The sequence below is a fragment of the Lethenteron reissneri genome, chromosome 45 (assembly GCF_015708825.2).
Source record: "Lethenteron reissneri isolate LAM-NWPU_2019-01 chromosome 45, ASM1570882v1, whole genome shotgun sequence".
In the NCBI taxonomy this organism is placed as follows: Eukaryota; Metazoa; Chordata; class Hyperoartia; order Petromyzontiformes; family Petromyzontidae; genus Lethenteron; species Lethenteron reissneri.
Window position 1 is genome coordinate 9,889,813 of NC_083823.1, and position 13,277 is coordinate 9,903,089.

Here is a 13,277-nt window from a genome sequence, read left to right on the forward strand (position 1 = left end):
TGTCTGTGTGGTGTGTGTGTAGTGGTGTGTGTGTAGTGGTGGTGTGTGTGTGTAGTGGTGGTGTGTGTGTAGTGGTGGTGTGTGTGTGCAGTGGGGTGTGTAGTGGTGTGTGTAGTGGTGTGTGTGTGTAGTGGTGTGTGTGTCGTGTGTGTAGTGGTGGTGTGTGTGTGTAGTGGTGTGTGTGTGTAGTGGTGTGTGTGTGTAATGGTGGTGTGTGTGTGTAATGGTGGTGTGTGTGTGTAGTGGTGTGTGTGTGTAGTGGTGTGTGTGTGTGTAGTGGTGGTGTGTGTGTAGTGGCGTGTCTGTGGGGTGTGTGTGTAGTGGTGTGTGTGTGTAATGGTTGTGTGTGTGTAGTGGTGGCGTGTGTAGTGGTGTGTATGTGTAGTGGTGGTGTGTCTGTGTGTGTAGTGGTGGTGTGTGTGTAGTGGTGGCGTGGGGAGCTGTGGTGTTGCGACTCGCACGTCCACTACGAGCTCGGCGACGCGAGTTCGATTCCCGCTCACGGCCAACACCAGTGACGATTCTATGAATAGGCCCTGGGAGTCCCCTAGGTCCACTCAGCCTCAAATGAGAGCCTGGTTCGATTGTGTAAACAATCGCCACTGGGGAGACAAAGGCGGCCGTGCGTAATGTTGGCCACTCACCTTCTCGTGTACCGTTCTCGCCTTAACAGGTGCTTACTAACAGCACTTGCCCCAACAATCAGTGGCTACACGGGGGATCTTTGTTACGCGCGTGCGTGTGCAATTGGGACAGGAAACCCCAGTTTTACAGCACAATTGCGATCAGCAGGAATCGGAGCAAATGTTATTTTAGTACAGTGCGATAATTAGCTGAGATAATTACTGCTAATCAATAGCGTTTAGAACTGCATGTGTTTGCCATGTGTTGTATAATTGCTATGTAAATACACAACACGACACAGCACGCGATACACAAAGATAACACACACCCCCCTCCCCGTATAGCCTCACTGACTTTTGGGGCAAGTGCTGTTTGCGAGCACCTATCAAGGCCGGCACAGCACACGATGTCGGTACAGGGGGTGGGTAGCCAGCACCACGTCCGGCCGCCTTTGTCTCCCCAGTGGCGATGTTTTTACACACCACACCAGGTACTAATTTGAGGCTGAGTCGACCTAGGGGAGGCCCAGGACCGGTCCAGATAATTAATCATCACTGGTGTTGGCCGTGAACGGGAATCGTATAGCACGTCAACACACGCACATACACACGTTATTCCACCACGCTTTCGCCACGCTGGCGAATGGGATGGTGGTTGTGGGGGGTGAGGCATCTCCGAGTGAGGTTCAGCACAGTGGATGATTCTTTACTGCCCTCTGCTGCCCACATCCGCCGTGGCTCCACACAAAAAAAAACCCGAGTCGAATGGACCACGGCTCTGTGGTGGCCTCGGCACAGAAAGTGGCTCGCGTTGGGTCCCAGCAGTAGCGGTGGTGGTGTTTCACCTTTGCTGCCGCCTTGAAACCCTTTGGTTCTCAGTCGTAAACATGTACAATGTTAATACACACGTAGGGGGGTGTGTGTTTGATGAAAACAAAGTAGTTGGCACGTCCGTGCCCGTGATTAATTTGTGTGTTCGATGATTTATTTACCTTCTAAAATAATTTCACTATGTAACACGATTTTTGTTCCTGGGTCATAAATGTTATTTTTTATTGCTTATGCCTCAAAAGTATAGAAAATGTCTGTTATTCCCCACAAACGTTGCTTTTGTGACCACGACTTTACGTGAAGGAATGACACAAATGCACACTGAAAATAGGTACATTTTAAAATATCACTGGGGCCTTCATCGTAACATTACATCGATAGTAGGTGTTAAAAAATGTATTTTATGAACGATGAAGAAGGGCCATTTGACAAAACATCCATCCCTTTCATTTATGGCCACACACTGTTGTTGTTTGACGGCCGTGTTGAGTGTCTCCTGTTCGGGCGACAGCTCGTGTTTATTTAGGGGTCCACGTTGACCCGTGTGACCACGGGGAAGCCGCGCTGATTAAACACAACAGCCAGGAGGGTATCGCGGCGCTTTGGTGAATCCACTGATGGGTGAAGGCATCCCCTCCCCCCCACTATGCTCTGTCGGTCGTGGGGGTTGTTTGACCATACTTCACGACACTGGGCAGTGCCCAGCGGCTACCCACCAGTTCGATTTCCACTCATGGCCAACTTCCATGGCGAAAACCTTAAACGGACCCTTGGCTCTCCCCTGGTGCGATGTGTAAAATCAGCATTGTGGAGAGACAAAGGCGGTCGGGCGTTGTTCTGGACACCACCATTATCGTGCGCCGTGTCGGCCTTTATAGGTGCTCGCAAACAGCACTTGTCCCAACAGTCTGTTGAAGGCTGTATGGAGGATGCTTGTCTTCGTGGTGTGTGTGTGTATTGATATGTGTGGGGAGCGGTGGTGTCGCGGTTAGCGTGCTGCGCTACGAACCCGGCAACCCGAGTTCGATTCCCGCTCACAACCAACATCAGTGGCGATTATCTGAACCGGTCCTGGGCCTCCCCTAGGTCGTCTCAGCCTAAAATGAGTACCTAGTGTGATGTGAAACCGTGGCTACAAGGGAAAGCAAACAGCCTGGTGTGGTTGTGGCCACCCAACCCGTTGTATCCCATGCCGGCCTTCATAGGTGCTTGCTAACAGCACTTTCCCCAACAGTTTTCTGTATGTATGTTGAACTTCTTTCGCACTGTACCTAGCCAACCGTGCTAATCGGAGGTTTATTGATGTGGGTGTGTGTTGGAATGTATGTATGTGTGTATGTGGTGTGTGTTCGATTCCTGGCTGTGGGTGACATCAATGGGGAGAGATATCTGCCCTGTTTTGTCCGTCCACTTAATCAGCAGTGAAGTATGGTAAACCCCATAATCCACATGACATTGGGAAGGATGCCTTCATCCAGCAGTGGATTGACAAAGGGCTTATAAATGATATTATTCGAGACCCAAACATCACACCACCTGGCTTTGGCATTCCTCTAAGACACCCGCATCAGAACGTCCCCGGGCCGATGCGAACATCTCCTCCACGCCGCAGTCGTGCGATTTTGGCCATGCAACTCAAACTGCAGATCAAACACTAACACCAGATATACATAGGGATACACAGAGACTCGTAGATATACTTAGAGACACATAGAGATACATTCAAGACAAGCCACATTCGTGCGATTGTGGCCATGCAAAGCCACACTATGGACCATATACTAAACCCAGAGATACATAGGGATTCATAGAGACGTGGAGATACATAGAGACTCGCCGAGATACATTTAAGCCACAGGAGTGGTTATGCAACCCAATAGGAAACCACTGCAGTGCGCGCTCCTTCAACGGAGGAGCAGCACCACCCAAACTCTCTCTCACTCGAAGCCCTCTCGTCGTGGCCAGCAGACCCCAACACTGGGCACCGAGCTCCTGAACGCACTGCTGCCATCATGCGCAGCAACAGCATTGGTAGCATAGTGAGAGACGGAGGAATACAATGCAGTGCCGCTGTTCTGGATTCATGGCTGTTTAATAGCAACCCGGCTCTGTAATGCTCAGCACGGGATAATTAATAATTACTGTGCGGGGCAGACCGCAAACCCCACAATGAATCAGCAACAAGCAGACTGCCTGCTGCACAACCGCGTATTTACTAGCTGGCTATTTATTCATCGACTCATTTTTTTATTCTTTCGGCATCGGGATCCGTGGACATATCTGTCGCCTTCCGCGCGCGTGAGAACGTCGACGAGCGTTCGAGCTGGGAGGAGGTCCCCTCGGCCGTGGTGTCAAGCAAAGTCTCGCCGTTTTATTTTATGAGGCTTTTTATTTTACGACCAATGGTAGGATGCGTAATTCTTTCGTGTAAACAATTGTCAACGTTGAGCTCGCTTTCCAACATTCCTCTTCCTCTGGTTTTGCAAAAAAAAAAACCATATGGATTCGGCTATATTTGTCCACCCACGTAACAAGTTGATTTTTGATTCGCTCTGTCGTGTGGGAATAGCTGAACATTGGCATTTTACCTTCTCCACAATCAGTTCAGTTCAGTTAATTTATTAGGCATAGCCCTGTGAGCCATTCGGCTCTTGAATCGGGTGCAACCGCAACAAACAAAAACATGAACAAGAAACATCTTAAAGTGACTACGCGCAACAGAAAGATCCAGGGAAAAACAGCAAAGTCTTCCAGAAAAAGCACCGTATATCAACGCTGTGTGCAAAAATTTCAGTGGGATGCAAGTAAAACAATAACAACCATGATACAATTTAGATTAAAGTTATCAGTCTAACTCTGTACAACCTACAAACAAATATGGCTAATCCAAAACGTTTTCGAAATCACCAAAATAAAGCTATAAAAACAACGTAACAGTGATCATAGGAACTGTGATTCAAATTTAACAATAAACGATATACATAACATGTACGATCAAACTTTGCAAGCCATAGCTGGCAGCGTGAGTCATCTCCATAACAGCAGGAGTATCAGTAGGACTATAAAAAAAAATGCACCTTTAAAGATCAGACCCAAATAAGTAACTGGTTATAAATCATACTTGGCTCTGCTCGATGAGACCTCTGAACGTTGAAACCGGTTTCGGAGTTTTTCACTTGAATGATCGATGCCGCTTGAAATGATGCTCTCCCCAGAGAGGCAGGCCGCGGCGGCTGATAGGATGTGCGGGAAAAAAAATATTCGCTTTGATTTCATTGTATCTGGAGGGAGAGATATGCGAGGGAGCCGCGTATTGTCAGACTGTTGGTTGCGTTTGGTCTGAGAGCTGTTCACGGCGGGAAGAGTCTACCACTCACTGGAGCTGGAGGCGTTGTATCAACGTGTCGTTCTATATAAACCACAAACAACATACCAACGTGTCCTATACAAGACAACATGCAGATAATATTCCAACGTTGTTCTTTTATACCAACGTTTCCAGTTAAAGTCGCCAAAGATTAGGCTTGACATTCAGTGAGATTAATTTGGAATGTTTGCTGCGGATTTTGAGACCGCAGTATTTAGTTCAGGGTGGTGTAACAGTTCCAGTAGATTTGTTGGTGTGCTTGTGTTTATAGCGAGTGGGGGATCAGCGTTTAGCGCACTGAACCTCATCTCCATGGCGTGGTGCTGGCCACATCACCCCTCGTGTGTCGTCTCACACCAGAATAGGTGCTCGCTGCCAGGACTTACGAGAACGGTCTTTTAAAGGCTCTATTGGACATCGTTGTAGTCGTGAACGGAGCTCATGAAACACTTGCTCGGTGTTTTACAGAAGGCTGCTTGGCTTGCAGTTGGAGCAGGAATTATTGGCGCAAGGCACTACCACTCGGGTGTAAGGTACGTTCATCCTTAATAATAATCCTATATTATTGTGTGTGTGCATGTCGGTGCGTGTTTCTGTATGTATGTATGTGTGGGTATGTGTGTGTATCTTTGTGGGTGTTGGTGTGTGTGCGCGTGTTTGTGTGTTTTTGCGTCTCTGTGTGTGTGCGCGTGTCGGTGTGTGGGTGCATGTCGGTGTGTGTGTGTTTCCTCCATAAACAGAAAAAAGCCATTGCACTTGCCCACGTGGAATGTTCAAACTCTTAGGAGGAGAGGCTGCCACTCCTCTGTTGGGGCCTGGACCGGTACTGACTGGATCTCTGTTGTATTCAGCAAGTCTGGTGGACTGTTTCTGGCTCCTGTCATTATGAGGGGTGGGCAGTCCTTTACTTGGGGCAGGAAACTGCCAACAGCAGGGAGTGTCTCATCTTCTGAACAAAATAATAAAGGGAGCATGGGAGCATGGTGGTGAGGTGCAGGAAGCTGCAAGCCCAAGGCGACTATGGGCTCGCCTCCCCATCAGTGGGAGGTGAGGAATAGTGGTTGTAGCTTACGCCCCCACCGAAGATGAACACCAGTGGAGGGATGTAGGCAAGGCTGGTGAGTCAGATGCCTTCTATGACCAAATGTGGCCCTTTGGAATAGAGTCATCCTGTTAGGTAACATTAATGCCTGAGTGGGCCATGACGCAGGCACCTGGGCAGGAGTGATTGGAAGGCATGGGCCAGATTAGTTCAATAACATCGGTAAGAGGCTACTACACTTCCCTGCAGCCCATATGCTTGTAATTACCAACACACTGTTTTGGCAACGGCACATCCACACAACATCATGGATGCATGCTGGGTCCAATCAAGAACATCTGCTGGCCTATATATTGATGGAACAGCGGATATGGGCCCATGTTCTTGACACCAGGACCTACCATGGAGCTAATCTGCCCACTGATTAATTATATTATCAGCTTGTCATCTGTAAGATGCACCTGCCATCCTTTCACTCCAGTAATGGGTATTAATTTAGGACACCATTAAAACCCACAGTCGCCTGATCGCTGCTAGCTGAGGATAGTTGCAAGAAGGTATTTCAACATCGCTTGCAGCTGGGGTTGACATCATCCACAACTCTTCCTGATGCTGATGCAAAATGGGGGAGGTTAAAAAATGTGGCTCATGCAGCTGCAATATCTGAATTGTACATATGTTGAACTTTTTTCGCACCATACGTAGCCAACCGTGCTAATCGGAAGTGCAGTCCAGACCTCCCGAGGGTCCCTGGGCGAAAGAGAATGTGTTCCAGCTGGTTGAGAGAAAATGACAGGCCCACTCCTGTTGTCTACAACATCCAACATCGGAGAATGAGCAGGCTTACCGCAGCATTTGCTCGGAGCTTCAGAGACCTATGCCGTGCAAGGGTGAGTGGTGGGACAACATTATGGGGAAAAGTGGGGACGACCCTGATGGGGCAGCTGTGCCTCAAATATTGGCAAAAGTTGCCACTGCTTGTGAGTGGTTGGCTGAGGTGGCATCTGTTGAGGAAGTGTGGAAGGCAATCCGCAGTCTGAAACCAGGAAAAGCGTCGGGCAGAGATGATCTTCCAAGCAAACTGCCGAGGAAGGAGGGTGTATCTGTGAAGATTGCCCTATACAACATCGTAATGACTGTCTGGACCACTGGACAGATTCCCTAGGATTGGAAGGATGCCTTGGTGGTTCCCATTTTGAAGAAGAGGAACTGCACACACTACAGGGACATCTCCCTCCTCAGTATTCCAGGATAGGCCCTGGCAAGGATTATTCAACACTGCCTTGCCAGGCACGCTGAGGAGAGGCTTACGGAGCTCCAATGTGGTTTCAGGTCAGGGCGGTCCTGCACAGATGCCATATTTTCTGTCCGTCTGCTACAGCAGAGATGTAGGGTATTCCAACAGGACCTACATCTTTGCTTTATTGACTTAGCCAAGGCCTATGATACCATCAATAGGCCTGAGCTCTGACTCTCTGCTCACAATTATTAACAATCTTCATGATTGTGGGCGGGCCCAGGTAAAGCTATATGGCCAGGAGTCAAAGCCATTTCCTGTTCACCTTGGGGTAAGACAGGGATGTCCTCTGGCTTCTACAATATTTAACATCTTCTTCGACCCCGTAGTTCCAGAGGCCTTCCATGCCTGTACTGGAGGAATCTCCACCTGGTACAGATACAATGGGAGGCTGATCGTGCGGTCCAGGGACGTCTTCACTCAGAGGAGGAGTTGGAGGCATTGCTGATAGACCTAAAGTGTGCAACTAAGCACCTTTCTGGGTATTTTGTGACATCAACCACTCCACTCCCTCAACTCGCCATTGGTGATGGGACAGTTGTGGACAGAGTGGAGAGGTTTCCATACCTGGGCAGTATGCTTATGAACACATCCGGTTTGACAGCAGAGGTCTGACTCCAAATGAGTCGAGTGGCATTATCTTTTCATCGGTTGTGTAACGCTGTGCAAAAGCTACCTGGTCTGTCACTTCAGACGAAGCTTCGGGTCTTCTTGGCCACGGTGATGCCATTCCTTATTTATGCTTGCAAAATGTGGGCCCCCTAATGGAACATTTTTGCTGGTTGGAAACATTCAGGCTGGCCTGCCTACGATCCATCCTAGGTTTAGCCGAGCTGGATTGTGTGAGGAGTTCACAAATCCTCGAAAGATCTGGACAAAGTCCCATCGGTGAGCTCGTCCAGCAAGCAAGGGTGCATTGGCGGGGTCATGTAGCCCGCATGCCCAACCATTGCATGTCCAAACAGCTTTTGTTTGGCCGGATAGAGGGGACTAAATGGGCGTGACACGGGCTAGAGAAGAGATAGAGTGATGTGGTACAAGAGGATGTGGAGCTGAGTGGACTTGCTGATGACTGGTACCAGCAGTGTTAAGATGGGCCTCTGTGGAAGAGGCTTGTGAAGGATGCTACTGGGCAATTAAAGGCAGCTGCTCTCCAGCAACAATGGAGGGCAGAGGAGCGACGCTCTTAAAAACGAACAGAGCGCCGGATGGCTAAAACACAGCAAGTTGGCACAGTAGGGGGCAAAGGTGGTGCATCTCCCAGTTATTTCGGTCAGTCAACTCATGGCATCTGGGTCTGTTTCGTGACCTGCCAGCGGGCGTTTGACACTTCACGTGGCCTTAAAGTGCACACGCGCCATGATGATGCCACCATCACTTAGTGGTGAATTTCGGTTGATGTTGTGTGCATATCTGTTTGCCCGTGTCAGTGTGTGTGTGTGCATGTCATTGTGTGTTTTGCGTGTCGGTGGGCTCGTTTGGGTGGGTGTGTGCCTGTAGGTGTTTGTGTGGAGGCTGTCATCCAGAAGTGGATTGACTTTCGTGCTGTACACGTGTGTAATGTGCAGGGCTGTGGGTGTAAGTAATGGGTTCAGGAGCAGACAGTGTGTGCAATGAGCACCACATTCTTCTAGCTTCGTGCCATGGGGCCCTGACGAATGCCAAATGCTCCTTGTGTGATCGCCATTATGCCAAATAACACAAGCATGCTCTACGTGTGTTTCTCCACGGGGTTTATATGTTGGTACATATATTACATCGTGTGTGTGTGTACGCATGTGTGAATCGTGAGTAGCATTGGCGCAATGGTTAACGCACTGTGTTACGAACCCTGGGCAACGCAAGTTCCGATTCCTGATCACGATCAATATCAGTGACTATAATCTAAACCGGTCATGGGCATCCCCTAGCTCGACTCCGCCTCAAACACGAACCTGGTGCAGTGGATAAAACATCACTGCTGGGCATGGTGCTGGCCACCCAAACCCTCTCGTGCACGACTTTCATGCGTGCTACTTACTAACAACACTTGCCCCAGCAGTCTGTTAAGGCTATACTGGAGCTATTTGTCTGTGAGTCAGTGTGCTCTCTTTTCCTGTGATTTGCTGCATATGCCGCCTCCGGTGATTGATCACACTGGCTCTAGCTATTGAGGCTCGTGTGTGTGGGCGGTGTGTGTTTGTTTGTGCCTGTATTTGAAACATGAAGGTGAATTATAGGAAGCTGTGAGTTCCAAGCTACCATGGGCTTGCCTCCCTATTAATGGGATGCTATGATTGGTGGTTGTGGTGGCTTATGCCCCCACCGAAGATGGAGATCAGTGGAGGGACACAGACACGTCCGATTAGTCAAATGCCTTTTTATGACCTCCTGTCCCAGATGCTGGTTAAAGTATCCCCTCAGGATAAAGTCATCCTGTTGCGTGACTTACATGCCCAAGTGGGTTATGATGAAGACACCTAGGCTAAAGTAGTTCTAAGGCAAGATGCAGATCAGCTCAATAATAACTGTAGGATAGTATTATTTATTTATTTTTTCATACGTGACTTTACCTAAAAAAACTAAGAGTATGAATCCTTGTAGTCATGAAAGCTTCAAATCTAGAATAAACTGTAGGAGACTGCTGCTCGACTTCTGGGCAGTGAGCATGGTGATGAGGTGCGGAAAGCTGTAAGCCCAAGGCTACTATGGGCTCGCCTTCCCATCAGTGGGAGGTGAGGAATGGTGGTTGTGGCTTACGCCCCCACCGAAGATGAACATCAGTGGAGGAATGTAGGCAAGGCTGGTGTGTCAGATGCCTTATATGACCTCCTGTCATAGGTGCTAGCTAATTTGGCCCTTTGGAATAGAGTCATCCAGTTAGGTAACATTAATGCCCGAGTGGGCCATTACGCAGGCACCTGGGCAGGAGTGATTGGAAGGCATGGGCCAGATCAGTTCAATAACATCGGTAAGAGGCTGCTAGACTTCGCTGCAGCCCATGGTCTTATAATCACCAACACGCTATTCCCACATCAGGGCATCCACACAATATCATGAGTCCAAGCAAGAACATCTGCTGGACGATATAGTGATGGAACAGCGGATGTGGGTCCATGTCCTTGACACCAGGACCTATTGTTCAGCTGATCTGCCCACTGCCCATCGTCTTGCCATATGTAAGATGCACCTGCCATTTTTGCACTGTACTGGTGGACGTTCACCTAGGACCTCATTCAAACCGACAATAGCCTGGTTTTATTTATCTAACAAAAATTTCAAGCGAGAATTTCATCATTGCGTGCAGCTAAGGTTGGCATTGTCCCCCCTCCTCCTGAAGCTGATCGGAAATTGGTGAGGTTCAGAACTGTGGCTTCTCCAGCTGCAATGGCCGCATTGGGTACGCAGTCCAGACCTCCCAAGAGACCCCGAAGAGAAAGCAACAGGCCCACTCCCACCATCTACAATTTCCTACATCGGAGAATGAGGAAGCTTAATGCAGCCTTTTCTCGGAGGGTTGGAGAGCTGTGCAACACTGCAAGGATGAGTGGTATTTGCGGGTCACTGGAGAGACAGAATCTGCCTCAGTAGCCCACATTCACAAATCACTCTTTAATTCCATCAAAAATTAACTTGCAGCACCACATCTATCACCATTCTTAAGGAAAATAATGGTGATCCGTTTGCAGAGCATTTCCTTGAGGTCTTGGAGGAGGGGATTCCCTTAGCCTAGATAAGATCATGAGGCAAGGTGGGGATTACCCTGCTGGGGCTGCCGTGCCTTTAATATTGGAAGAAGTAGCCACCCGCTGTGAGTCGCTGGCTCAGGTACCATCTGTTGAGGAAGTGCGAGGGGAGATCCAGAGCCTGAGACCATGAAAGTTCCAGGCAGAGATAAGCTCCCATGCAAACTGCTGAGGGAGACTGGCATCAGTGTGCAGAATGCACTGTATGACATACTTATAACTGTGTGGACCACAGGGAGGGTTTTTGCAGGACCATAGTGATTGTAACAACTACAGGGGATCTCCCTCCTCGTGTACGGGGAAAAGTCCTGGCAAGACTTATACAATGTCACCTTTCCAGGCACACTGAGGAGAGGCTTGTGGAGCTTCCATGTGGTTTTAGGCCACAGCAATCCTGCATGGATGTCATATTATCTATCCGTCTGCTGCAGCAAATGTATAGGGGATTTCAAGGGAACCTACTCCTCTGCTTAATTGACCTGGTCAACGCCGATGGTACCATCAATTGGCCAGGGTTGTGATTGCTCTTTGTGCTTTCTAGTCCTGGACTCTCTGCTCACAATCATCAAGGACCTTCATAATGGTGAAGAACCCCGAGAAAAGCGACGTTGCTGGGAGTTGGAGCCATTCCCTATTCATCTTGGAATGTGACAGGGGTGTCCTCTGGCTCTGACCTTATATAACATATTTTTGCGACCACGCAGTTCAAAAAGCTTTCCATGGCTGTACCACAGGAATTTCCTTCTAATACAGATACATTGGGAGGCTGATTGATACCCAGGTGCGGGCGAGGAATTTGCTCCCTATTGGTCAACAATATTGCATATGCTGATGATCTGGTAATTTCTGCTTACTCTGATAGGGAGTTGAAGGCTCTGCTGCTGAACCATGAGCATGTGACAAATAGGTAGGTAGGACCTTACCATGAGCCCTAACAAAACTAAGCACCTTACTGGGTATTTTGTGTCATATAACACTATACCTCAACTCCCTATGAGCGATGGGGCAGTTGTGGAAATAGTGGAGAAATTTCCATGCCTGGTGAGTATGTTTAGGAAAAGTTTTGGTTTGGCAGCTGCCTATTGCTGTGTGGAAGCTACCTGGCCTGTTGCTCCACATCAAGCTTTGGATCTTCTTGGCCACAAGTATGCCCTCCTTTCTTTTGTGATTTGCAAAACATGGACCACATGAATGTAACATCTGTGCTAGTTTTTAACATTAATTCTGGCCTGCCTATGATCCATCCTGGGTTTATCCATGCTGGATTGTGTGAGGACCTCACAAATCCTTGACATATCTAGACATATTAGTGATCTCCTCGGCAGGCAAAGCTACATTGGCTGGGTCTTGTTAGCCTGCATGCACAGCCATTGCATGCCCAAGTAGCTTTTGTTAGGTCGGATCCAAGGTGCTAAACGGGAGCGGTACGGGCTAAAGAAGAGATGGGTTGTTGTGGTACAGGGTCATATTGAGCTGAGTGGACTTGCCCAAGACTGCTACCAGCCATGTCAGGATCGGCCTCTGTGGAGGAGGCTCATGAAGGACGCTACTGGACAATTGGAGGTAGTTGCTCTCAAGCAATAGTGGTGGGCGGAGGAGAGATGGGCAGCTAAAACTCAAGCAAATTGGCATGGTCGGAGGCATAGGTAGTGGATCTGCAAATCATCTTAGTCAGTGAACCCATGGCACCTGGTTCTGTCCTGTGACCTTCCAGCAAGCATTTTACACTTCACGTGGTCTTGGAGTGCACAAGCGTCCGACTGACGTCACTATAACTGAGTGGTGAATGTTTTTTGTTATTGTACTGCTATGGGTGTGTTGGTATACACGTGTGTGTTTGTGTATGTTGGTATATTTGTGTTCGTGTGTGTTGGGATTTGTGTTTTGGTTTTTCAGGGGAGGCCTCACTCCTAATCAGTCAAGCATCAACGTCTTTTCATCAACTGTCAAACACCGTGTGAAGCAACCTGGCCTTTCGCTTCATAGGAAGCTCCAGGTCTCGGGGGCCACAGTTTGTTCACCTGGTGGCTACTGCCAAATTTCACTGTTACGAGGAGTTGAATGTTCAGTCTCCCTGCCAGAGCCAGCAATCTGAAATGAAAAACTGTAGGCCCAAGCCCCGCCCCTTCCGTACGTGATGCCGGAAACATCATCTCGGTGGTTTTCGACTTCTACCTGAGCGACATTTATTTTCACTAGCCCACATCAGGAAAATAGTTTAGGTCACCTATTATTAGGTAGCTTTTGGTGTTCGAGCCTGGCTGTTCCAGTGATCATTGTGATCACGGTACTGTGCAGTTTGCAGTGCTGGATATACTGAAATAATTTGTTCTCACTGTAATGTATGCATGTATGTATGTATGTCGAACTTCCTTCACATCGTATGTAGCAA

The 13,277-nt window shown here is 48.6% G+C and overlaps 1 protein-coding gene across 2 annotated transcripts in view; it reads left to right on the forward strand.

Annotated features, from left to right (window-relative positions):
* Window positions 1-13,277, forward strand: part of ACHE (acetylcholinesterase (Yt blood group)) — a 57,136-nt gene that overhangs the window by 12,812 nt on the left and 31,047 nt on the right. Inside the window, exon 2 of one of the 2 annotated variants that reach the window (XM_061570363.1) lies at window positions 5,290-5,354. The gene's annotated coding sequence lies outside the window, so the exon portion shown is untranslated. Of the gene's footprint in view, window positions 1-5,289; window positions 5,355-13,277 lie in introns of those variants that run through there. The other variant, XM_061570364.1, reaches the window with a different exon arrangement.